Source organism: Molossus molossus, unplaced genomic scaffold, assembly GCF_014108415.1.
Source record: "Molossus molossus isolate mMolMol1 unplaced genomic scaffold, mMolMol1.p scaffold_m16_p_1, whole genome shotgun sequence".
In the NCBI taxonomy this organism is placed as follows: Eukaryota; Metazoa; Chordata; class Mammalia; order Chiroptera; family Molossidae; genus Molossus; species Molossus molossus.
In genome coordinates, this window is record NW_023425344.1 from 47,547,813 (window position 1) to 47,573,818 (window position 26,006).

The following is a 26,006-nucleotide window of genomic DNA, read 5'->3' on the forward strand; positions in this document are numbered from 1 at the left end:
TCCATGACATTCTTTTAGCTTTTTAAGGTTGTCTCTTACTACAAAAATTAGGCTCTAGAAAACCATATAAATGTGTGTGTGTGTGTGTGTGTATACATACTCATATAAATATATGTTATAATTTTATAAGTACATATATTATGATTATAAATATATGCTTATATATAAATATATATTTAGGTACACATGGCGCAAATGTGTTTTCACTGAGATATTATTCTACATTGGATTGAGAGTGCACGGTTTTCAATGTAAGAGTTTCCTTTAACTTAAGAATATCAATACAGTTTTGTGGTTTTTCTATTTAAATTATTAGATTTTAAATCTTTAACTTAATTCAGTTTTTTTTTGTCATATTCTTTAAAATGGCCTTATTCATATCTCTGAAGATCTCATCCATTCCTTTTAGCATTCTACAAAACTGCTAAGTTACTGATGAAGGTTTAACAGCATACCAAATACGGACTCTGAGATGCATGGCTTTTCCAGTGAAAATACAAATACAAGAAAATATAATTTTTATTGAACTTTTTATAAAGAACACAATTTCTTCTGGGAAAATATTGGAATTCTCAGCAAGCAATCTAATATTCAGCTTTAAATAATAAATGTGGAAAGCAATGTAGAATATTTTATTTCCTCTTAAATTATTCTAAGAATGGTCACAGTGTTTTTGTTCAGGTGGACCAGAATATTGGTGGGTGCTCATATTCTTTTTTATCCTCACTGGAGGACATTTTTCCATTTTTTGTTCAGGTAGAGTGGGAGGGAGAGAGAGGAAAAGAGAGAGAGAGAGAAACATCGATGTGAAAGGAACACATCGAGTGGCTGCCACCCGCACAACTGACCAGGGCCGGGGACAAACTGCAACCGAGGTACGCGCCCTTAGTGGGAACCGAACCCAGGTCTCTCAGGACCGCAGGCCAACACTCTAACCGCTGAGCCAAACCGGCCAGGGCTGGGTGCTCATATTCTTAGTTTAAATTAAAATAATTTTTTTTGTTGCAGATATTTCTCCTTTTTCCCCCATCGACACCCTCTTCCCAATCTCAATCCCCACCATCCAGCATTATTGTCTATGCCATGTTACACATACATGCTTATAAATTCTATGGTTTATCTCTTCCCTCCCCGCCCATCCACCTCTTCTGAGATTTGTCAGTCTGTACCCTACTTCTATGTCTTTTGGTCTACTTTGTTCAACAGCTTGTTTTGTTCATTATATTCCACAAATAAGTGAGATTATGTGATACTTGTCTTTCTCTGATTGGCTTATTTTCCTTAGCATAATACTCTCTAGTCTCTTAGCATAATACTATCGTCTCAAAGAATAAGAGATCGTTCTTTCTTACAGCTGCATAGTACTCCATTGTATATATGTACCACTGCTTTTTTATTCATTTGTCTACTGATGGTCATTTGAACTGTTTCCAGATCTTAGCTATTGTAAATAGTGCTACTATGAACATAGAGGTACATATATTCTTTCTGATTTGTGATTCTGCTTCTTAGGGTATATTCCTAGAAGTGGGATCATTGGGTCAAATGGCAGTTCAATTCTTTATTTTTTGAGGAAACGCCATATTGTTTTCCATAGTGGCTGCACCAGTCTGAATTCCAACCAGCAGTGTACTAGATAGAGTCCCCTTTTCTCCACACCCTCGCCAATACTCGTTGTTTGATGATTTGTTGATGGCGGCCATTCTGAGAGGTGTGAGGTGATACCTCATTGTTGTTTTAATTTGCATCTCTCTGATGATTAGTGATGTTGAGCATTTCTTCATATGTCTCTTGACCATTTGTATGTCCTGTTTGGAGAGGTGTCTATTTAGATCCTCTGCCCATTTTTTAATTGAGTTCTTTGTCTTCCTTTTATTGTGCTATATGAGCACTCTATATATATTGAAAATTATCTGATATATCATTGCAATTATGCTCGCCCATACAGTGGGTTGCTTTTCCATTTTGATGATTGTATCTTTTGGTGTGCAGAAGCATTTAGTTTGATGCAGTCCCACGCGTTTTGTTTTGTTTTGTTTTGTTTTTTCCTTTGTTTCTCTTGCCTTGGGTGTTGAATCAATGAAAATTCTGCTGTGTGTGATGTCTGAAATTTTGTTGCCTACATTTTCTTTTAGGATTTTAATGGATTTATGAGTCACATTTAAGTCTTTTATCCATTTTGAGTCTATTCTTGTGTATGGTGTAAGTTTGTGATCTAGTTTCATTTTTTGCATTTAGCTGTTTAATTTTCCCAACACCATTTATTAAAGAGGCTGTCTTTACTCCACTGTATGCTCTTGCTACTTCTGTCAAATATTCATTGAGCATAATGACTTGGGTCAATTTCTGGGTTCTCTGGTCTGTTCCATTGATCTATATACCTGTTCTTGTGCCAGTACCAGGCTGTTTTGATTACAAGGGCGTTGTAGAATAACTTGATATCCAATATTGTGATCCATCCTACTTTGTTCTTCTTTTTTTCAAGATTACTGTGGCTATTTGGGGTACTTTGGGTTCCATATAAACTTTTGAAGTATTTGTTCTAGTTCTGTCAAATATGTCTTTGGTATTTTGATGGGATTGCATTGAATCTATAGATTGCTTTGGGTAGTATGAATATTTTAATGATGTTAATTCTTCCAATCCATGAACAAGGTGTATGCTTCCACTTTCTTGTATCTTTTTCAATTCTTTTTACAATGACTTGTAGTGTTCTGCAAAGAGGTCCTTGATTTCTTTGGTTACATTTATTTCTAGGTATCTTAATTTTTTGCTGCAATGATAAATGTGATTGTTTTTTTAATTTCTCTTTTTAGATTTAAATATTTTTTAATCCTCACCTGAGGACATTTTTGCATCCATCTTCTGATAGAGCGGGAGGGAGAGAGGAAGGAAGAGAGACACATTGACTTGTTGCCACCCACGTGATCCCAAACAGGGCCGGGGACAAACTGCATCTGAAGTACATGTCCTTAGTAGCAACCAAACCCCGATTCTCTGATCCACCTGAGGACATTCTAACCCCTGAGCCAAACTGGCCAGGGCTAGATTTAAATTTTTTAACTATATGTATATATTTATTTTCTAAACATCATTCTAATTAAATAGAACAAAAATTATAAAATAATAATATTTTATTTTAGTGCACATCACCTAAAGTGGAAATTTAATTTTATTTTAGTTTACCATGTCTGTAAATAAAAATTTCCAAACATTTTCTAATAAATAAATAAAAAAGTCTCATAGAGGACAATAGGTAATTTGCAATAAAATCAGTTCTATTATTTCTCTGAAATTATCTGGTTCTTTTGTAACTTCCCAGGTGGTGGCAACTTATAAATTTCGATCAATTTTGAGATTAGAAAGGATCTCTTCATTGGAACTGCAAAATTTTATTGTTCTGGTTGATAAAAAATGCATGCAGTAGTTCCTGCATAGTGACATTAATCACTGTTTCACTTTTTTGCTGACTTCAATCTGACCATAAGTGTCATAAATCCATAAATATCTAAAACTGTAGGATGCATCTTGCATTTTGCACACTTTGCAGGCAGAGGCACTTCCTGGCTTTGTTCCAGACTGTCCTTTCAAGGAAAATTTATATAGCAAACATCCTTGAAAGATTTGATAACACTCCATTCAGTTCAAAGAACAGGTTTTCATTAAGCTCAATATTTACAAAGATAATGTCTCCATTTAAGCAAAGCTCAGAAAGGCTTACTGAACATTATAAAAGATTTGGATTCCCTAAACTCAGGTTTCCACTCCTATAATGTAAACCAGTGCTTAGGGAGGAGGGGGGCATCATTTCAAACCTAAACATGGTTCCTGTTACTTGCAAACAAAGTACTACAGAATAGAATATTGGTTTATCTTCATAAGAGCTATGAAATTAGCAAGATTATTTTATCTATTTTACTTTTATGAAAAAAGTCTCAGAAATATTAAATGTAATTCTAACTATAAATTAAAAGATCTGGTTCTTAAATATTTCACCTGCAAAACCTAGTACCTAAAATAAATATATCGAATTTTATTGTAGTAACATACATGTGAAGTAGACAATTAAAAAATATAAAAATTAAAATCTTTCCTCTCCTGTCACACAACCACTTCATTCTTAACTTACAAGCCAACACTTCTTTCAGTTCTTTTTGTTTTATTCAAGAGATAATTTAGAGTCATCCATTATATACAGTTTAAATACTTTTTATAATAATGTTAGAATTTCATACACTTAGTTCCTCACTTAACTTTTTTAACTTAATTATATATATTGACATTTGAGAAAGGGTTTACTCAAGAAAACACTCTTAAGTATTCTGAACAAAAAAGTGGTTTAGTAAAGACAAGTTATTGTTTTTAAATATATAACTGCTCAACACCTTTCTTTTATATTCTAAGGATGGTCTCTTATTAGAAAATTAGGCTCTAGACCACCACATAGCACAAACTATTGTCTTTCATTATCAGATTGGTCTGACTAGAATAAAATGAACACTTACTGGAAAGAAAATGTACAAGAGTTTGATGAGTACATGGCTCCACCCCCAATATTTCATAAAAGTTTCAGATCATTTTTAACAACAGTAAGGGGTTACCTTTTTGAGAAGATTAAGTACACATTTTTGTGCTCTTGCCCTGTTACAGACATAAACTAATACTTTATTCTAAAAAACAGTATCTGTGCCCTAGAAACTTCATATAATTAGCATGAAGATATTGTGATAAATGACAACCACTTTATTAGGCCTCTCAAACCATCTGTTTTTGTATCTTCAGGTAAACAAAGTTTCCAATAGCTCATAATTATAATCTACTAGTTAGGAAAACAAATTTTACATATACACTAATTAATTTACTACTATTTTTAAATATTGACAGGAAAGTAATGATAATATTATATTTCGGTTTGTATCATGGCCAGATTTCCACAGATATTCAATGGTATCCTTTTAATTACCTATTCATAGTTAAACTTTTCTACATGGTTAATGAGAGAGAGAAAGAGAGAGGGAGAGAGAGAAAGATTTAAAGGAATACTTGTCAAATAAGTTTCTTCTATTCTAGATTTTTCTAATAAAACTTGGGTTCACTGGGCTTAGGTTTAAATCTTCCACCCTACTACAGTGATACCTCGGTTCTCGAACGCCTCGGTTTTCGACCAAATCGGTATTCGACCAGGAGATTCGAGAAACTTTTGTCTCGGAATCCGAACAAATATTTGGAACTCGAACTTCTGAGATGAGCCAAGTTGAGCCGAATGGCATTCATTCGGCCCAGCGCGCCTTGCTTGCGTCATCAGTGTGAGTGCAGAGAGAGAGTGGTTTCATTGCTTCGGTTCTCGAACAATTCGGTTCTCGACCATCCTCCTGGAACGAATTATGTTCGAGAACCGAGGTATCACTGTATGTGATTTGGTGTTTTACCAACTTCTGCCCAGCAGCATGGAGAAAAAAGTAAGAGTGGGAACTCCTAGAACTCAAGAGATAAATGGCATTAATATCCATAAACTTCTAGAAGAGAATGAGAAGAGAACCAGAGAAATTAGGTGAATTTAGGCTTTTGCCTCTTATGACATGGTGATATGACCCATAATATCTCTGTACAAATCAACATCTGAGATTTTAGAAAGCAGATCAGAACGTTTTTGAGGAGAAGAAAAATATAATTTTTTCTGCAATAGTCAAACAGCAAATACATGTAGTTAATTTATTATTCATTCATGCTACAAAGTTACTGCCATTTAACTCTGAACAAATGTGCTTTTCACAGTTTCATGGTGATGATTAACTGGAGAACACTTTGCGACAATACTCTGATATTCTTAGAGGAATGTAGTAACCTGTACAAGAATTCCTTTTTTTTTTTGGTCACTAGTACTCAGAGAAAATATATTTTTTTCTAGTAATGCTGGACCTTGGATCATTAGGAGTCATGTAAAATTCTCAAATGTTGCCATAATCTTCTTTAATTCTTAAACACACACACACATATTTTTTTTATTCTTACCAAAATAAGAATCAGGTCTTTGCTTAACTCTTTTTTATAACATAAAAATTGCATTGTAGTAGATAGTGTTCCTGAATATGGAATTAATTTTTTTCAATTATGAAGATATTGCTATAAAATAAAAATATAAAATGCTCAGCCTAAAATCATATGTTTAGGCCACAATAAACTATAAATCTTCAAACATTTTTAAGTACTAAAAAATCTGTCTTTCACATTGGTTATGGACACTGAGCTGTTCACCCAAAGCATTTTTTAGATTAGCCTAACATATTAGGGAGAAAAAAAAATCAGGAAAATGGAGGCGGAGGGAATAGAAAACTATGCAGACGATGTCCCAGGACCAAATGGGAATTGCCACTAAAATAAAGACAAATCCTCAGAAAAAATCAACAGTAACACAGCAGGACAGGACCATATAACCAGGGACACTGGTAGGATCTGAGGAGGTGCAAGAGGATGACAGACTCGGAGCCCATAGACAGCAGCAGTCTTAGCTGTGAGCAGCGCCCTGGGGGAATAAAGACCAAGCCCGCTCCACAGCCCAGAAAGCTAGGACAGAGTGCTAAAATAGCCACAGCCACTTATCTGGGGGGTACAGTAGAGAGATGGCAAACTGTGCTAGAACTCTGTGAGGACAACCGGGATTTGGAGGGCACTTAGAATATTTGCTGAGTTGCGGCTACAAAGGATGGTGGCCAGTGTGCTCCTTCTCAGAGTTGTGAGGAAAAGCAGCCCCCACCCACATCAGAGATTCAGGCTTTCCCAGGTGAGGCAAAGAAATGCAAATTGAGGCTCATTAACAACCAGCATCTATCCCACCCTCTGGAAATCCTTTTAGGCTGAACTCCAGGGCTACATTCCAAGGCACTGAGTACTGAGACTACTAGCCTCCAGGAAAAAGTTAGAGGATAACTGAACATTTCCTGGGCTTGTAAGTCTACCCAGGAAAGTAAGACGTGACAGTGGTGTTTAACGTGGGGCAGCCCAGGCCCATCCAAACCCAGTAGAGGGAGCCAAAAACAGCAGAACACAAACACCCATAGGAAAAATTTGACAGGTTCCAAAACCCACTGAGATAGCAAAAATGATGAAACTAAGAAACAAATCCCAAATAAAAGAACAAGAGAACTCTATCGAAGATGAGATCAATGAAATGCAGTTAAGCAAATTATCAGAGGTAGAGTTTAGAGCCATGATCTTGAGGAAGCTCAACAACATGAGTAAGAACATCAGTACCATGAATAAAGATATAGAAACATTAAAAACCAACCAGGTGGAAATGAATAATGACATAGCAGAAATTAAGAGCACACTAGAAGAACTAACAAGCAGAGTAGAGGAAGCTGAGAACCGGATCAGTGAATTAGAAGACAGGGTAGAAAAAATGAAGCAATCGAAAAACAAAAGGAAAAAAACAATTAAATAGCAGGAAGATAGCTTAAGAGAACTGTGGGACAACTGGAAATGTAATAACATTCGCATAATAGGAGTACCCGAAGAGGAAGAAAATGAGCAAGGGTTAGAGAATATATTTGAAGAAATGGTGACAGAAAACTTTCCTAATTTGGTGAAGGAAGAAGGCATTCAAGTTCAAGAAGCACAGAGAGCCCCAAGTAAGAAGAACCCAAACAGGCCCACACCAAGACACATAGTAATTAAAATGCCAAAAATTAAAGACAAAGAGAGAATCCAAAAGCCAGCAAGAGATAAGCAACAGGTTAACTACAAAGGAAGCCCCATAAGGCTCTCAGGTGACTTCTCAACAGAAACACTGCAGGCCAGAAGGGAGTGGCATGAAGTAATCAAGGTCATGAAAAACAAAGATCTGAATCCAAGATTACTCTATCCAGCAAGGTTATCATTCAAAATAGAAGGTCAAATAAAGAGCTTCCCAGACAAAAAAAGGCTGAGGGAATATATTAACACCAAACCAGCACTGCAAGATATGCTAAAAGGACTGCTATAATTCCTATAAAAAGTGGGAAGAAAAATATACCACACTAAACAAAAATGTTAATGAATAAGTACATATCAATAATCACCTTAAATGTAAATGGATTGAATGCTCCAATAAAAAGACACAGAGCAGTTGACTGGATAAGAAAGTATGACTCACATATATGTTGTTTACAAGACACCCACCTCACAACAAAAGACTCACATAGGTTGAAAGTGAAGGTATAGAAAAAAAATTTTAAGCAAACAGCAAGAAAAAAAAAGCTAGGGTAGCAATACTCATATCTGATAAAGTAGATTTCAAAATGAAGACCATAACTAGGGACAAAGAAGGCTACTACATAATATTGAAAGGATCTATCCAACAAGATGATATAACCTTGGTAAACATATATGCACCCAATATAGGAGCACCAACATATATTAAAAATTCTCTGGAGGACGTCAAAGGAGAAATCAACAGCAATACAATCATAGCAGGGGACTTCAACACCCCGCTGACATCACTGGATAGATCATCTCGACAAAAAATTAACAAGGAAACATAGACTCTAAATGAAGTGCTAGATCAAATGGATTTCATAGATATCTACAGAGAAATACACTCCAAAACTTCAGAATTCACATTCTTCTCAAGTGCACATGGGACATTCTCAAAGATAGACCACATGTTAGGGCACAAACTAAGTCTCTACAAGTTCAAGAAGATTGAAATTATATCAATCATCTTCTCAGATCACAATGGCATGAAACTAGAAATCAATTGCAACAAGAACATGCAAAGACATTTGAAAACATGGAGGCTAAATAGCATGTTATTGAACAATGAATGGGTTACATGGAGATCAAGGAAGAAATTAAAAACTTCCTAGAAACCAAAGAAATTGAACACACAACAACAGAAAATCTATGGGATGCAGCAAAACAGTTCTGAGAAGGAAGTTCATAGCATTATAGGCCTACCTCAAGAAGCAAGAAAAACTTCTAATAGACTATCTAACCTCACAACTTAAAGAACTAGAAAGTAAACAGAAAGAAAACCCCAGAGCAAGTAGAAGGAATAAAATAGTAAAGATCAGAGCAGAAATAAATGACATGGAGACCAAAAACACAATTCAAAGGATCAATGAAACAAAGAGCTGGTTCATTGAAAAGATAAATAAGATTGATGGAACTTTAGCTAGACTCACCAAGAAACAAAAAGAGAGATCCCAAATATGAAAAATCAGAAATGAAAGAGGAGAAATAATAACTTACACCACAGAAATACAAAGGATTGCTAACAAATATTATGAAAAATTATACGGCAATAAATTTGACAATCTAAGAGAAATGGACAAATTTCTAGAAACACATAGTCTCCCAAAACTAAACTGATAAGAGATAGAAAACTTGAACAAACCAATAACAACAAAAGAAATTAAAAATGTAATCAAGACTCTCCCAGCAAACAAAAGCCCAGGTCCAGACAGCTTCACAGGAGAATTTTACCAAACATTCAAAGAAGAACTAATACCCATTCCCCTCAAACTATTTCAAGAAATTCAAGATAAAGAAAGACTTATAAACTTGTTTTATGAGGCCAGCATAATTCTAATTCCAAAACCGGAAAAAGACACTACAAAGAAAGAATACTGCAGACCAATATACCTTATGAATATAGGATCCAAAAGTCGGAACAAAATACTAGTAAATCAAATCCAGCAATATATTAATTATTCACCATGACCAAGGGGTATTCACCCCAGGAATGCAAGACTGGTACAATACTTGCAAATCAATAAATGTGATACACCACATAAACAAAATGAAAAATAAAAATTTTATGATCATATCAATAGACAGTGAAAATTTGACAAAATCCAGCAACCATTTCTGATAAAGATGCTCAGCAATCTGGGAATAGAGGGATCATATCTCGACATAATAAAGACCATGTATGAAAGACCTACAGCCAACATAATACTCAATGGACAGAAACTAAAACATTTCTCTTAAGAACAAGACAAGGATGCCCACTTTTGCCACTCTTATTTAACATAGTACTAGGAGTCTTTGCCGCAGCAATCAGATAGGATGAAAAAATAAAATAAAAATAAAAGAGATCCAAATGGGAAAGGGGGAAGTGAAACTGTCATTCTTCGCAGATGACATGATATTATATGTAGAAAATCCTAAAGACTCCGTCAAAAATTTACTAAACTTAGTAAATGAATTTGGAAAAGTAGCAGGATACAAAATTAGCATCAAGAAATCGATGTCATTCTTATACACCAATGATGAAATCACGGAAACAGAAACTAAAACAAAATCCCATTTACCATCGTGGCAAAAAAATTAAGATACCTAGGAATAAACTTAACCAAAGAAATAAAGAACCCATTTGCAGATAACTACCAGTCATTGAAAAAAAAATAGAGGAAGATATAAAAATGTGGGACGACATACCTGGTTCATGTATTGGATGAATTAACATCATTAAAATGTCCATACTACCCAAAGCAACTATAGATTCAATGCAATCCCCATCAAAATACCAACGACATACTTCACAAAACTAGAATAAATATTTCAAAAGTTCATATGGAACCAGAAAAGACCCTGAATAGCCACAGCAATCTTGAAAAAAAAAAAGAACAAAGTTGGAGGGATCACATTACCAGATTTCAGGTTATACTACAAAGCCACTGTAATCAAAACAGCCTGGTACTGGCACAAGAACAGGCATATAGACCAATGAACAGAACAGAGAACCCAGATATGTACCCAAGACAATAGGCTCAATTAGTATTGGACAAAGGGGGCAGGAGCATAGAGTGGAGTAAAGACAGCCTCTTTAATAAATGGTGTTGGGAAAATTGGACACCGACAGCTTACACAGAAACTAGACCATCAGCTTACACCATACACAAGAATAAACTCAAAATGGATAAAAGACTTAAATGTAACTCAGGAATCCATAAAAATCCTAGAAAACAATGTAGGCAACAAAATTTCAGACATCATACACAGTAGAATTTTCACTGATACATCACCTAAAACAACAGAAACAAAGGAGAAAATGAACACACGGGACTACATCAAACTAAAAACCTTCTTCACAGCAAAAGAAACAACCACCAAAATGGAAAGGCAACCCAGTCTGTGGGAGAGCATAATTGCCAATGATATGTCAAATAAGGGGTTAATTTCCAATATATAGAGAGTGCTCATACAGCTCAATAAAAGGAAGAGAAAGAACACAATTAAAAAATGGGCAGAGGAACTAAATAGACACCTCCCCAAACAGGACATACAAGTGGCCAAGAGACATATGAAGAAATGCTCAACATCACTAATCATCAGAGAGATGCAAATTAAAACAACAATGAGGTATCACCTCACACCTGTCAGAATGGCCACCATCAACAAATTATCGAACAACAAGTGTTGGTGAGGGTGTGGAGAAAAGGGGACTCTAGTACACTGCTGGTGGAATTCAGACTGGTGCAGCTACTATGGAAAACAATAAGGTGTTACCTCAAAAATTAAAAATTGAATTGTCATTTAACCCAGTGATCCCACTTCTAGGAATATACCCTAAGAAGCATGAAACACCAATCCAAAAGAATATATGCACCCCCATGTTTGTAGCAGCACTATTTACAATAGCTAAGATCTGGAAACAGCCCAAATGTCCTTCAGTAGACGAATGGATAAAAAAGCAGTGGTACATATATACAATGGAGTGCTATGCAGCTGTAAGAAAGAAAGATCTTTTATTCTTTGAGACCAATGGAGGGACCTGGAGAGTATTATCCTAAGCGAAACAAGCCAAGCAGAGCAAGACAAATATCACATGATCTCACTTATTTGTGGAATATAATGAACATAACATTCTCAGGAATGGGGTAGTCCCAGAGACGTGGAAGTGAGGTACAGACTGACAATCCCCAGAAGAGGGGGTGGTGCGGGAGAGATAAACCACAGAACTTAAATACATGTACAGATATCTGATGGACATGGACAACAATCCTGGGGATAGGGCTGGGAGGGTCGGGGAGGAGGGTATCATTGGGGGGAAAAGGAGAAACATCTGTAACAAAAATAAATAAATTTATTAAATGAAAAAGGAATTCATAACAATAGAAAATAGGTTAAATAATGTAATTTTTAGCTTATTAATAAATATTATCATAGAGCCATTTAAAATTTGTGCAAACATGTTAAAAATATTGGAAATGTTTACATTCTTATTTTAAGTGAAAAGTCAGAATATCAAACTAAATAAGCAAAATGCTCTCAGTCGTAAAACAATACAAAGAATGGGGGAAATTTGCTGAAAGTCAGTTATCTGTGGTCACTGGGTGTGTTTCTTTAAATGAATTTAATTTCTTTAATATATTTTTCTTTATTTTATAATGCATATTTTACACGTATAATCAACGGTTTCTAAACTGGTTGTTATAAGTATATTTTTAAAAGCAATTGAACTGCATGGTTTTCATAAAAATTATGTTAAATGATTTAGCACTTATAATTTAAAGAGATTGTATTGTGTAACAATCTGATAATTTTATCAAAATAACCTCCTATCAGAAAAGGGTAAAAGTGTTAAAACATTGAAAGAACAGTTTAAATATCTACAAAACTTTGTACTAAGTTATGACATTTATTCCAGTCTTTTATATTCATTTAGCACCTTATTTTTCTTAGTTTTTAGCTAATCCAGCAATTAATGGAAAACAGAATAGCGTTTTTAAAAAATGATACTTGATATACATATTTGTCAGAGGTAGAACTGTATGGACTTGAACTCTCTCTTATGAATCCTTCTGAAATCCAGTGCATCTAGATATAAGGCTCAGATAATAGCTTTATAATATTTAAGATAAAACTGACAGTCACTGTATATGCATGTCAAAATCTATTAAACCAAGTGAACAAAAAATTACTTTCATAAAACTTAATTAAACAGTAGATTTGCACCAAGCCTATTTTAGAGACATGACTGTATCTATATGGTGACAAAGATTCTCCATTAAAAAAAGAAACCAAGTTATCCCCAGTATATGTTGTATTAGAGAATTTTCTTGTAGTCTACAGCTATATCATTAAATTTAGTCCTGGCCACTTTGGCTCAGTGGAGACCCAGGTTCAGTTCCCGCTAAGGGCGTGTATCTCGGTTGCAGTTTGTCCCCGGCCTTGGTTGGTCATGCAGGTGGCAGCCACTCGATGTGCACCTTTCACGTCGATGTTTCTCTCTCTCTCTGTCTTTCTTTCTCTCCCTCCCACTCTATTTGAACAAATAATGTCCTCGGGTGAGGATTAAAAAAAAATTATACTTATGAAAGTATTCTATATTTTGCTACTACATTTAATATATATTTGGGCCTAAATTAACAAATTAAAACCCACAAAAAACTATAAAAGACTACAATTTATAGGGTATTCAGCAAAATATATATAAACATAGACATGAGTTTTTATATTGATCAAATTCAACTTGGAAACATAGTTGAGGCAATCGAATTAATTGGTGTCTCAAGACAAATATTGTGAGTTTTTAGCTTTTTAAAGCACCTGTTGCTTAGAGTAACTAAAATAGCCAATGGAAAATTGAGGTAAACAAATCTTTTGACCAGCATTGACTTTTATGGGTTAATCTGTCATACAATCCTTATTTAATGACTATTAAATGTGTGTATATTATATACCATGCTAGGAGCTGGAGAAGTAATTAATGGTTCTGCCTTCCTAGTACTTACCACTGAACGACAGGTTAAGCAAAGTGATTCTCAAACACAGAACTAAATTTAATGACAGAAACTATAGGCTTTTGTGTGAGCACCTAAGAGATCTTTGCATAGACTTGTTGAAAAGAATTTTTAAGGAAGTGTTGTCTACTTTTAATTATAGAGAATCTGTAGAATTGACTAATAGTCAGAAACGAGGCAATTAAGCAATTGCCTAAAATGTCCTGTCAGAAGAAGGAGCATGTATGCAGATAGAGATCATGAGGTTCATGGAACTCAAAGTGACGAGAAATGGCCGAATATAAGATGCAAAGAAAATACTGTAGTGAGAATGGAATCATGATGTGTCAATATCAATTGCATGTATAAAGTTGTACAATATTTAATAATATAATGTTATAACATTTACAAAGTTACTTCCCAAAAGTATACCATCCAACATTTCTTTCATGTTTGTATTAAATAGTAAGCAAAATACTGTATAACTTCTTTGGCTTATAAAGTAATTAAAGTGCAGGGAAGGTCACCTCTTACTCCCCCTCCAATATAATTGTGCCTAGTATAGTAGATATCAAAATCAGAATTTTAAACCAGATTATCTGACTAAACTTAGTGTTGTAACATTAAAATTTCCTTTCTGTCTCAATAAAAACAAAACCCCAAATAAAACACATAAACACACACACACACACACACACACACACACACACTCACACACACACGACTATTCATATTCCACCTGAACTGGAAACTCAGTATCTTTGTATTAGGTTTATATTACACATAGTTAAACACTATAGTGTGCAAACATCTAACTCCCTTCATATTTGTAATTGAACCCAACCTGACTTTCAAGCTTTGAGTTCTTCATAAATTATCCCTTGGTTAATACCGAAGTCCAAGTTTTACAAACATATGCCTTCCCTTCTTCCATCATGGACACCTAAGCCTATGGAGAGCTTACTTACAAACCTGACATGTGGGGCAATGTTTCTTGAATATTTAGCACTGCGTTGGCCAGGTGGCTTGCACTGTGGAGCAGGGTGTCTCTCAACTGGTGTTGGTTTGTTTAACTCTGGTTCCGCTTACCTCCACAGTCGATGGCTAAATTTCTACTATGAACTCTGGTGCTCCTTATGAGGGCAGGAATTTTTCTTTTGGTATGTTAAGAGATAAATTGAGATACATTAAAATTTTAAGCATTTACTTGAGCAAATATTGATTCTAATTGGTCAGTGACAAGCAGAAAGTTTTCAGGAGATAGGGGAAAGATTTATATAGAGAAGGTATAAAAGCAAAGAAAACAATGTTCTAATGGCTATAGCTTAAAGCCTAGTTGGCTGTTTGTGATTGGTTGTCCTTGGGCCTCAGTTTCATAACCTTGAGGCATTTACAGATTTAGATTTTGGTTTGTTTATGGAAGCTGCCACTGCATTGGGGCTACCTCAGTCTAATGGCCTTCTTGTTTAATTAATTTAACAGGTATGTGGCATCCCAGCTATTCTTCCTAAAAGTTTCAAAATGTCCTCCATCATTCTCAGATAGTGAGTTTCCTTTTTTTTTTTTTTTTTTTTTGTTCAGATAGAGTGGAGGTGGAGGAGGAAGAGAGAGAGAGAGAGAGAAAAAAATCGATGTGAGAGGGACACATCAAGTGGTCGCCACCCACATGACCAACCAGGGCCGGGGACAAACTGCAACCAAGGTACACGCCCTTAGCAGGAACCAAACCCCGGTGGACCGCAGGCCGATGCACTAACTGCTGAACCAAACTGGCCAGGGAGATAGTAGGCTTCTTAAATAGCCCTCGATCCCATATGTGCAGTTGTCTCACTCACCTCTACCCCTGATGTAGCGTGAAGAACATAAAACTCTGCTAACTTGTTTGCTGTCTCCCTTTCCTACAACCTAGGGAAGGAGTTAAATGTGCCCTGTCCTAGGGGATTTCCTCAAATTTCCTTTGTGACTTCTGTTGCTCCTGACTCACCTTGGGGATAAGACCCAGGGAATACAGGGAAGGCAAGTCCCTGTCAGTGAATACATTTTCTTTTTTCCTCTTCTTTTGTTCAAATCCTTGCCTTAGGTCTAGAAATAATTCACATTGTTTTATCCATATAGAGGTTAAAAAAAAAACAACCTGTTTTGGGAACCAAGGTTTCTAGATTTTAAATCACTTTATTTACTCAAGCACTTAATTCTTAAGATTAAAATGCTAACCTTTGTAGATTATGTCTCTGCAAGGTATTTAAAAAATCCATTTATATATGCAAGTAAGTTTGTTCTAGGTTCTGTCTGACAAACCTCACAAAGCATTGTGCATAACTGAATTATTAAGTATAAGGGGGAGAGTAACAGAGAAAAAATTCAGGAATGAAAAAATATTAATTATTACCTGAAAAAATAGTCTTTACTCACATGCTTTATCAATATTAAAATATATTTGCAATGATTATGGCATTATAGAATGTATAAGCTAAGTTTTAATACTATGAAAGTTTAAGTAATCAGTAGTCAATTAAGTGTTATAATGAGTAATTAGTCAAGGATATTAGCTAAAATATAAAGATATGCAAATGTATATGTGTGTATATATATAAATAAGACATTTTGTTTAACATAATACAATATAGTTTTTAAAAAACAAAAAAGGTTTTCCCCATGTCAATTATTAATCTGATATATCACATTAGTCAGTGCACCACTTTTTAAAAATCTGCATAACAAAAATAATTCAAATAAGTGAAGAGAAAGTTAAAACTACATATGACCTAGAGAAAAATTGGTGCTAAATATGGATAGGCAATTTAGGTTAGAGTGAATACATAATAAAATCTAAATTAATTGTCAAAATAGCTGGAAGAAGAAATTGGCTCTGGTTCACTTGCTGATAAATATTTTTCTCTTTTTTTTCTCTCTTTTTTGACCAATATATTAATTAAAGACTACTAGGAATACCAGAAAGAGATGGGATATTTAACAAATACGTTTGCATTTAAACATTCTTTAATTAATTTAATTTAAATAATAAATTAATTTAATAAGTCAATTTATTATTTGCTGTTTTATTTTCAAGGTGTTTTCAGATACAGTATTGTATGAGCTAGGACTGTCTTGGGTCACAGCTGATAGAAATCTAAGGTGGTCTGAAGCAGACCATTGCTGGCTTGGATGTAGAGGTCTATTGATGTCAGAGTCAGCATTTCTGCAGTTCTCTTAGCTTGTGTTTTTTGTTGTTGTTGTTTTTAATATGTTTTTATTGATTTTTTGAGGGAGAGAGAGATAGAAGCATCAATGTGAGAGAGACACATCCATCAGCTGCCTCCTGCAGCCTCTTACTGGGGATGCAACCCAGGCATGTGCCCTGAACCTGGAATTGAATCCGGACCTCTCAGTCCATGGGAGAACACTCAATCCACCGAGCCACACAGGCCAGGCTCTTAGCTTGTGTTTTTAAGCTATAACCACATGGTTAAAGGATATTTACTATTGTTCTGGAAATTACATTTATGTTAAAAGCAGGACAGCTCCCCTGTAATCAATAGAGCAAAAGTTTTTAGAGGTCCCTTCTTCCCAGCAGATTTCTGCTTAAATCTAACAAAGTTTAGGCTAGAAGTAGGTCACATGGCCACTTCTAGTTTCAAAAGTGGTGGGAAAAACAGAGAAAAATGTAAATCCATGATTGACTTTAAATCATGATCTAAAACAGGCTTTTCAGTGATCTAAAGACAGCGTTTACTTAGCACAGGAAGCATTATGGTTTGCAATGCCTGGTTTGTTACAACAGCTCATCCTGTAGTAATTACTAGAGTCCTTATGTGGGTGGCGGTATCGGGATAAGAAATATTCTCTAAGTGTTATCATCAACCATTAGCATATCAAAACAATAACTATCTGATTTCCCACAGCTAAAGCTCTAGTCTTTACCTTTTCCAGTTATTAAACATATATCCATTTACTCAATGACATCCAAGTGCCCAGAACTGGGGAACTCCACACACAAGCTATGTTTAAAAAAAAAAAAAAGCCTTGCCTTAATTCTGGTACAAGTTGTCCATTCAAATCTGTGTCTTTGGTACCTTTCTTTTCAGTGAATTCCTCCATTTGGCATGAGTCAGGCCACCTCAGTTTATTAAACGTACTTTCAAATCTCAAAAGTCAGAGGTGGATGTCTTGTACATTTTCTTTTAAAGAGATGTCTATGCTTCTTAGGCTCATTGACCTACACTCTCCTTAAGACATCATCTATCATTAACACACATTGATGAGAGGTGATGGGTAGCTGTGAGTAAATTGACCTTGCGTCTACAGAACCAAGAGATAAACCAGAGTTCACGTTCAGCAAGGAGGAAATGGCATGTCCATACTGGATGTTAAAATGTTTCTTCTTTGATCAGTGCTCTCACTATTGCACCCCTGAGGTCCTGGATACTAACGCACTTTGTCAGATACATAAACTGTTAGCTCTTCACACAACAGAGCTTCTCCAGGACCACATTCCACTGCTTTGACTCCAGCTCTGGATGATTCTTACTATTATCTGTGTGGTTCTAAAACATTTTTAATATTAGGTGTGGGTTGCCTGGCCAGTTTTGCTCAGTGGTTAGAGTGTTGGCCTATAGACCAAAGAGTTGTGGGTTAGATTCTGATCAAGGACACATACTTTGGTTGCAGTTTGGTCCTGGCCATGGTAAGGGTCATGTGGGAGGCAACCAGTCGATGTCTCTCCCTTTCTCTCTCTCTCCCTCTCACACTCTATCTGAAGATGAATGGAAAAATATCCTCAAGTGAGGATTTAAAATATATCTATATATGTCTATCTATCTATCTATCTATCTATCTATCTATCTATCTATCTATCTATCTATCTATCATCTATCTGTTTATCTGTCTATCTATCTATCTATCTATCTATCTATCATCTATACACACACACACGCACACACACACATAATTTTTGGGTCTATCCCAAGCCAAAACTATAAAGTTATGTCCTTATTTCAGAAAAATGGTGTTGAACTAGTCTTATATCTGTGTAACTGAAAGATGTATTTTTCCCCCTTAAAATAAAAAGTCTATTTCTAGTTTTTCCTCTAGGTACAAAATGTACCAGAAATTTTGTAGTAAATACTACTACTCTATATTTGGAAATAAGCACCATGTTTTGAATTTACATATCCCATTTTTGAGATTTTACCTAATTATTTTCCACAAATGCAACACTGACCTATTTAATTTAAGGGAGAAGGATGGCATAGTAATATACTAATTAAATGGCATCTTCCTAATAGCACATATCTATGTATAAGAAAACTATGACTAAGTAAATGCAAACATATCTCTTAAATATCACTAATACTTCAAAACTTTAAAATAATTAAAAGGCAACATTCATTTCCTTCATACCGGCTAACTAGATTAAGAAGTCTATACTCTAAGATTATGAATTCTCTGAAATGGAATCTTAAACCCACTTAACATCTATAGAATTTTCTAATACTATTCAATGTATCACATTATTTTAGCTTCTATGTTAATCCCTGAGTAATGAATTTAACATACAGAGTTTTGCTTAAGTCTTTCAAATATCTTTAAAAATTAGTTCTCAAGTTCTGCAATTATTTATTTCCTTCCTGGTGACCCTTGACCTGGTTTATTTCATTGGTAGAATTAAAATTATACTAGACGCCTAGTCTAACCCTAGTGCTATTTGGCCTCAGCCATTTTAATCCTCACAAAATCCTAACCTATCTCAGAGCTTGCAGTGGAATAGACCACTATTTTGCTAGTGTCAATTCACTACAACTAGTTCAGTTTGTCCTCAGTAGGGCTTTGTATAAAATGTTAATAAATCACATTTTTAATGCTTTTATTTTTGCTTTTTACCACATGTTTAGCAAAGTAAGCTAAAAGTTACAATTATTTTTGGTATAGTTACTATCAAATTATAGAGGTTCTATAAATCACTACTTTGATTTTATTATATTGTAATAGGAACCAAACTTTAAACATTTATTTGAAGATAGCAGTGTAACATTAGTGAGTATATGTGAATTTGTCATTGGCTTTTATTTCTGTCTTCAATAAAAGTTTGAAATTAATTGACTTAGAATTTTTAAAATCCATGTGTTAATTTTTCTGGGGCTGATATGAGATTCTCCCTTTCATATGTTCAATTAAAATTGAATTAAAGCTATTATGTGTCAATTAGAAAAATTTTTTTTTCTTTATTGATTTTAGAGAGAGAGGATGGGAGAAGGATAGAGACATGGAAACACTGATGAGAGAGAACATCGAGTGCTGCCTCCTGCACACCCCACAATGGATATTACCTGGGCACGGGGCATGACCGAGAATCGAACTGGTGACCTCTTGGTGCATGGGTTGACGCTCAACCACTGAGCTACACTGGCCGGGCAAATGTGGCAATTTTTTGATGGTGAAAACATTTTATGACTGTTAAAAGCTTTAAACATAGATGCAGGGAGTATATACTGAATCCATTATTTTTTCTTAAGGATGAAGAAACATGGAGGATCAGGTAACAAAACTACTAAATTAAAATTGGGGTACATTAGGTTAAAAAAATCAAATATTGAATTCTGTTGCAAAGGAATTTGTTACAGTCATCCTAGGTAACTAATATATATGGTAATATTTGCTATTTTGTGGCCTTGGCTTTACAGAGCAGCAGGAGAGCCTGCAAGTAGTAGCTGGTGAATGCCTAAATTAGGGCCATCCCTGAAGGGCCCCTCACGGAACTGCCCGAGGCCTTCGTGCTACCGCTACACCACCTCACTGCTGTCCTTCCTGAGAACATTGCTAATGCACCTTGTGCATCCAAATCTTAGAGCCCGTTCCCAAGGAAGCCAGGCACTGGGGATTGGTAGAAGTCTTGTTTCTAAGAAGCAGAATCTAAAATGAAATTTTGGAACTGGATTACCTGCAGGTAAATGAAATGAGGACCCTCTCATTGGTGGAAGGTTGAGTATCATAGCCATTTTCCATCTTTTATTTTTTCATCTTGTTCTGTTGTACCATAACTGCTAAAATGTTCAACAGTGAAAACCTAGGATACAATTACTGCTGAAGGGACTAGACTGGTGATGATATTATTTCATGCTCTGAGAGGTGGGGGATGTAACAATTTTAAGGCTATTTTATGTAGGATAATGAATGGTTTTGCTGACTGGTATGGGTCAGGTCGGAGAAAGATTAAAAATCTGAGACATAGACAACTGGTAAAGAGGCATGTATATGGAATAGTGCAAGAGGTGTGCCCTTTTAATGGTGCTATGTTCCTAATAGGTAGAGTACATATGTCTAGAACTAAGAGGTAGCCCTAGGAATTGTCCTGATTAGACTCACTAACAGTAAATTATCTGGACAATTTGTGATTTCTCACCCTGAAACTCTAATCTCTGTAGGTCTAAATGTTGTTATTTTCTGAGGTTGAATATTTGTAGAAGTTTGACTACATATAATCTGTTGGTCACTTTAGGCTCTTTTACCAAAAGTCCTGAAGTCATTTAAAATAGGAATCAGCCACAGAAATCTTGAAAAAAAGAACAAAGTAAGAGGGATCACAATACCAGATATCAGGTTATACTACAAAGCCACTGAAATCAAAACAGCCTGGTACTGGCACAAAAGCAGGCATATAGATCAATGGAGCAGAACAAAGAACCCAGAAATTGATCCAAGACATTATGCTCAATTAATATTTGACAAAGGTTGCAAGAGCATACAATGGAGTCAAGACAGCCTCTTCAATTGGTGTTGGGAAAATTGGACACCTACATGCAAAAAAATGAAGCTAGACTACAAACTTACACCATGCACAAGAATAAACTCAAAGGAAGAAATGAGCACATGGGACTACATCAAACTAAAAAGCTTCTGAGCAGCAAAAGAAACAAGCATCAAAATAGAAAGGGAACCCACTATATGGGAGAGCATAATTGTCAACTATATATCAGATAAGGAGTTAATTTCCAAAATATATAGAGTACTCACAAAACTCAACAAAAGGAAGACAAAGAACCCAATTAAAAAATGGGCAGAGGACCTAAAGAGACACTTCTCCAAATAGGATATACAAATGGCCAAGAGACATATGAAAAAAAAATACTCAATGTCATTAGTCATCAGAGAGATGCAAATTAAAACAATGAGGTATCAACTCACACCTGTCAGAATGATTGCCATCAACAAATCATCAAACAAGTGCTGGTGAGGATGTGGAGAAAAGGGGACTGTAGTACACTGGTGGTGGTAATGCAGACTAGTGCAGCCATTATAGAAAACACTATGGTGTTTCCTCAAAATATTAGAAATGGAACTGCCATTTTACCCATTGATTCCAGTTCTAGGAATATACCCTAAGAATCCTGAAACATCAATCAGAAAGAATATATGTACCCCTCTGTTCATAGCAGCACTATTTACAATTGCTAAGATCTGGAAACAGCCCAAGTGTCCATTGATAGATGAGTGGATAAAAAAAGCAGTGGTACATATACACAATGGAGTACTATGCAGTTATAAAAAAGAAAAATCTTTTATCTTTTGAGAGGACATGGAGGGATCTGGAGAGTATTATCCTAAGTGAAACAAGCCCATCACAGAAAAATAAATATCTCATGAACTCACTTATTTGTGAAATATAATGAACAAAACAAACTGATGAACAAAATAGACCCAGAGACATAGAAGTAGGGTACAGACTGACAAACTTCAGAAGAAGAGGTGGCAGGCAGAAGAGATAAACCATGAAACTTATATGCATGTATGTGTATCCAATGGACATAAACAGCAATACTGGGGATGGGGCAGGGGGTGGGGATTGGAAGGAGGATTTCAATGGGGAAAAAAGGAGAAACATCTGTAACAAAACTAAATTAATTTAAAAAAAAAAAAAAAAAGGAATCAGTCCTGGCCAACATGGCTCATTTGGTTTGAGCATAGTCATGTAGACCAAAAGGTGACAGGTTTGATCCCCCTTCAGGGCATGTGTGGGAGGCAACTGGTCAATGTTTCTCTCTCATATAGATGTTTCTTTCTTTCTCTCTTTCTCTCTCTCTCTCTCTCTCTCTCTCTCTCTCAAATCAGTGTATATATTAAATAAATGTTAAATAAATAAATGTTGGCAAGAATAATTGATCTTGACCATCAAGAGCAAGTAGGATTACTCTAATGTAATGGGGACTGAGAAGGTAGTATTTACCAATATATTGATCCCCTGAGGCAGCTATTTGAACTTTCCTTCTCAATGGTAATGGTAAGTAAGCAAGTGTAACACCAATAATCTAAGAAGGGCATGACAATCAAAAGGCTCAGACATCTCAGGTATGCAAATTTGGGTCACCTCAGTAGATAAACCACCTAGACCAGCAGGGATTTTAGCTAACAGAAATATAAAACATATAGTACAGGAAGCAAATAATGAATAAATAATTACAGCCATGACCAGCTTTGGTGATGGGCAAATTTTTGTTCAGCTAAATTTCTTCTTATAAGTTATGCAGAAAAGAAACTGACTGGACTCTTTGAGAATACATTCCAAGTTGCTATTTTACAATGCAAATAGATCCTAACTATTCAGAAGGTGTACTGGATGGAATGTTGTAGATATGTCCTAGATCAACCTTCAACTTTCAAGACCAAAGCATTCAGTAGTCTGCCTGCCAGGACCAATGGTTGCATATGAATCACAGATGAGACTCAAATAATTTCCCTTAACTGCTCCCCACAGTTACAACCTCTTCAGGGGAAGCTCTCTTCCAAAAATTGGTCTATGCTGGTATAAAGGCCCAACTGTCTTATCGTCATTTAGGATATTACTAAGTGTTATCATCTAAGGCCTGTGCTGCAAGTTCAAATTCCACCTCAGCCCAATTCTGCTTCTCTAGCTCATAAATGGGATAGATAAATGGTAGAATGACAGTTTTGACAGTGAACTTTTTGATCACAGGATAGTCTTCATTAAATATCTGCATAACCTTTCAGTCTATACTTTCCAGATGATTACTTAGAAAATCTATATGTACCCCGTGTGCACATATGTCCAGCTGGAAGAGACTGATATATTTCACCCACTATTAATTGCAAATGTTATTTGCTTTCTTATCCAATCAGCTACTGTGTGTCTTTTTATTGGAGCATTCAATCCATTTACATTTAAGGTGATTATTGATATGTACTTATTTATTGACATTTTTGTTTAGTGTGGTTATATTTTTTTTCCTATTTCTCCTGTTAATTACAACAGTCCTTTTAACATTTCTAGCAGTGCTGGTTTGGTGCTAATGTATTCCCTTAGCCTTTTTTTTTTTTTGTCTGGGAAGCTCTTTATTTGACCTTCTATTTTGAATGATAGCCTTGCTGGGTAGAGTAGTCTTGGATTCAGATCCTTGTTTTTCATGACCTTGATTACTTCATGCCATTTACTTCTGGTCTATAGCGTTTCTGTTGAAAAGTCAGCTGAAAGTCTTATGGGGTTTCCTTTGTAGGTAACCTGTTACTTACCTCTTGCTGCTTTTAGGATTCTCTCTTTGTCTTTAATTTTAGGCATTTTGATTACTATGTGTCTTGGTGTGGGCTTGTTTGAGTTCTTCTTACTTGGGACTCTCTGTGCTTCTTGAACTTGAATGTCTTCTTCCTTCACCAAATTAGGAAGTTTTCACTATTTCTTTGAATATATTCTCTAACCCTTGCTCATTTTCTTCTTCTTCAGGGACTCCTATGATACAAATATTATGACATTTCCAGTTGTCCCACAGTTCTCTTAAGCCATCTTCCTATTTTTAATTGTTTATTCCTTTTGGTTTTCTGATTGGTTGATTTTTTCTACCCTGTCTTCTAATTCACTGATCTGGTCCTCAGCTTCCTCTACTCTGCTGTTTAAACCTTCCAATGTGTTCTTTGTTGTTGTTGTTGTTGTTGTTTTCTTTCTATTTTTCTTTTTTTTATCTTTATTGTTGGATGTAAAATATATTACAGATGTTCCACATTTTTTCCCCCATTGATCCCCTCCTCCCTACTCCCGCCCCCTCCCACCTTTTCCCACACTATTGTCTGTGTCCATTGGTTATGCATATAAGTTCTTTGGTTTATTTCTTCCCTCCCCCCTCCAACCCCTTTCCCTTTGAGGTTTGTCAGTCTAGCAATGAATTTGTACTTCTTAATCCCTTCACCTTTTTCACCCATTCCCCCAACCCCCCTCCCATCTGGCAACCAACAAAATGTTCTCTGTATCTATGAGAATGTTTCTGTTCTACCTGTCCATTTTGTTTGTAGATTCCATTGTTGATAGATATGTATTCATTGCCATTTTGTTTGTTCATATATTTTATCTTTTTCTTCAAAAAGACCCTTCATCATTTCATATAATAATGGTTTGGTGGTGATGAACTCCTTTAACTTTTTCTTGTCTGGGAAAGTTTTTATATGTTCATTGATTCTAAATGACAGCTTTGCAGGATAGAGTAATTTTGGTTGTAGGTTCTTGCTTTTCATCACTCTGAATATTTCTTGCCACTCCCTTCTGGCCTGCAAAGTTTCTTTTGAGACATCAGCTGACAGCCTAATGGGAACTCCCTTGTAGGTAACTAGCTACCTCTCTCTTGCTGCTTTTAATATTCTCTCTTTGTCTTGAACCTTTTGCATTTTGATGATGATGTGTCTTGGTGTGGGCCTCTTGGGGTTCATCTTGTTTGGGACTATCTGTGCTTCCAGGACTTGTATGTCTGTTTCCTTCACCAAGTTAGGAAAGTTTTCTGCCATTATTGTTTCAAATAGGTATTTGATTTCTTGTTCTAGCTCTTCTCCTTCTGCCCCCCCCAAGATGCGAATGTTGGCATGCTTGAAGTTGTTCCAGAGGCTCCTTACACTATCCTCATATTTTTGGATTCTTTTTTCTTTTTGCTGTTCTGATTGGGCATTTTTTGCTTCCTTATATTCCAAATCAATGGTTTGCTCCTTGGATTTACATACTCTATTATTGAAGCTGTGTAAATTATTCTTTATTTCAGTTAATGCCTCCTTTAATTCTAACTTTGCATCCATGATTTCTAACTGGTCCTTTTTTATGCTCTTGAGGCCCTCCCTAAGTTCACTGAGGTTCTCACTAAGTTCATTGAGCATCCTTATAAGCAGTATTTTGAACTCAGTATCTGTTAGGTTGCTTATCTCCCTTTCGCTTACTTCTTTTATTGGGGTTTTGTTCTGTTCTTTCATTTGAGACCTGTTTCTTTGTATCCTCATTTTGGCTGCCTCCCTGTGTTTGTTTCAGTGTATTACTTAATG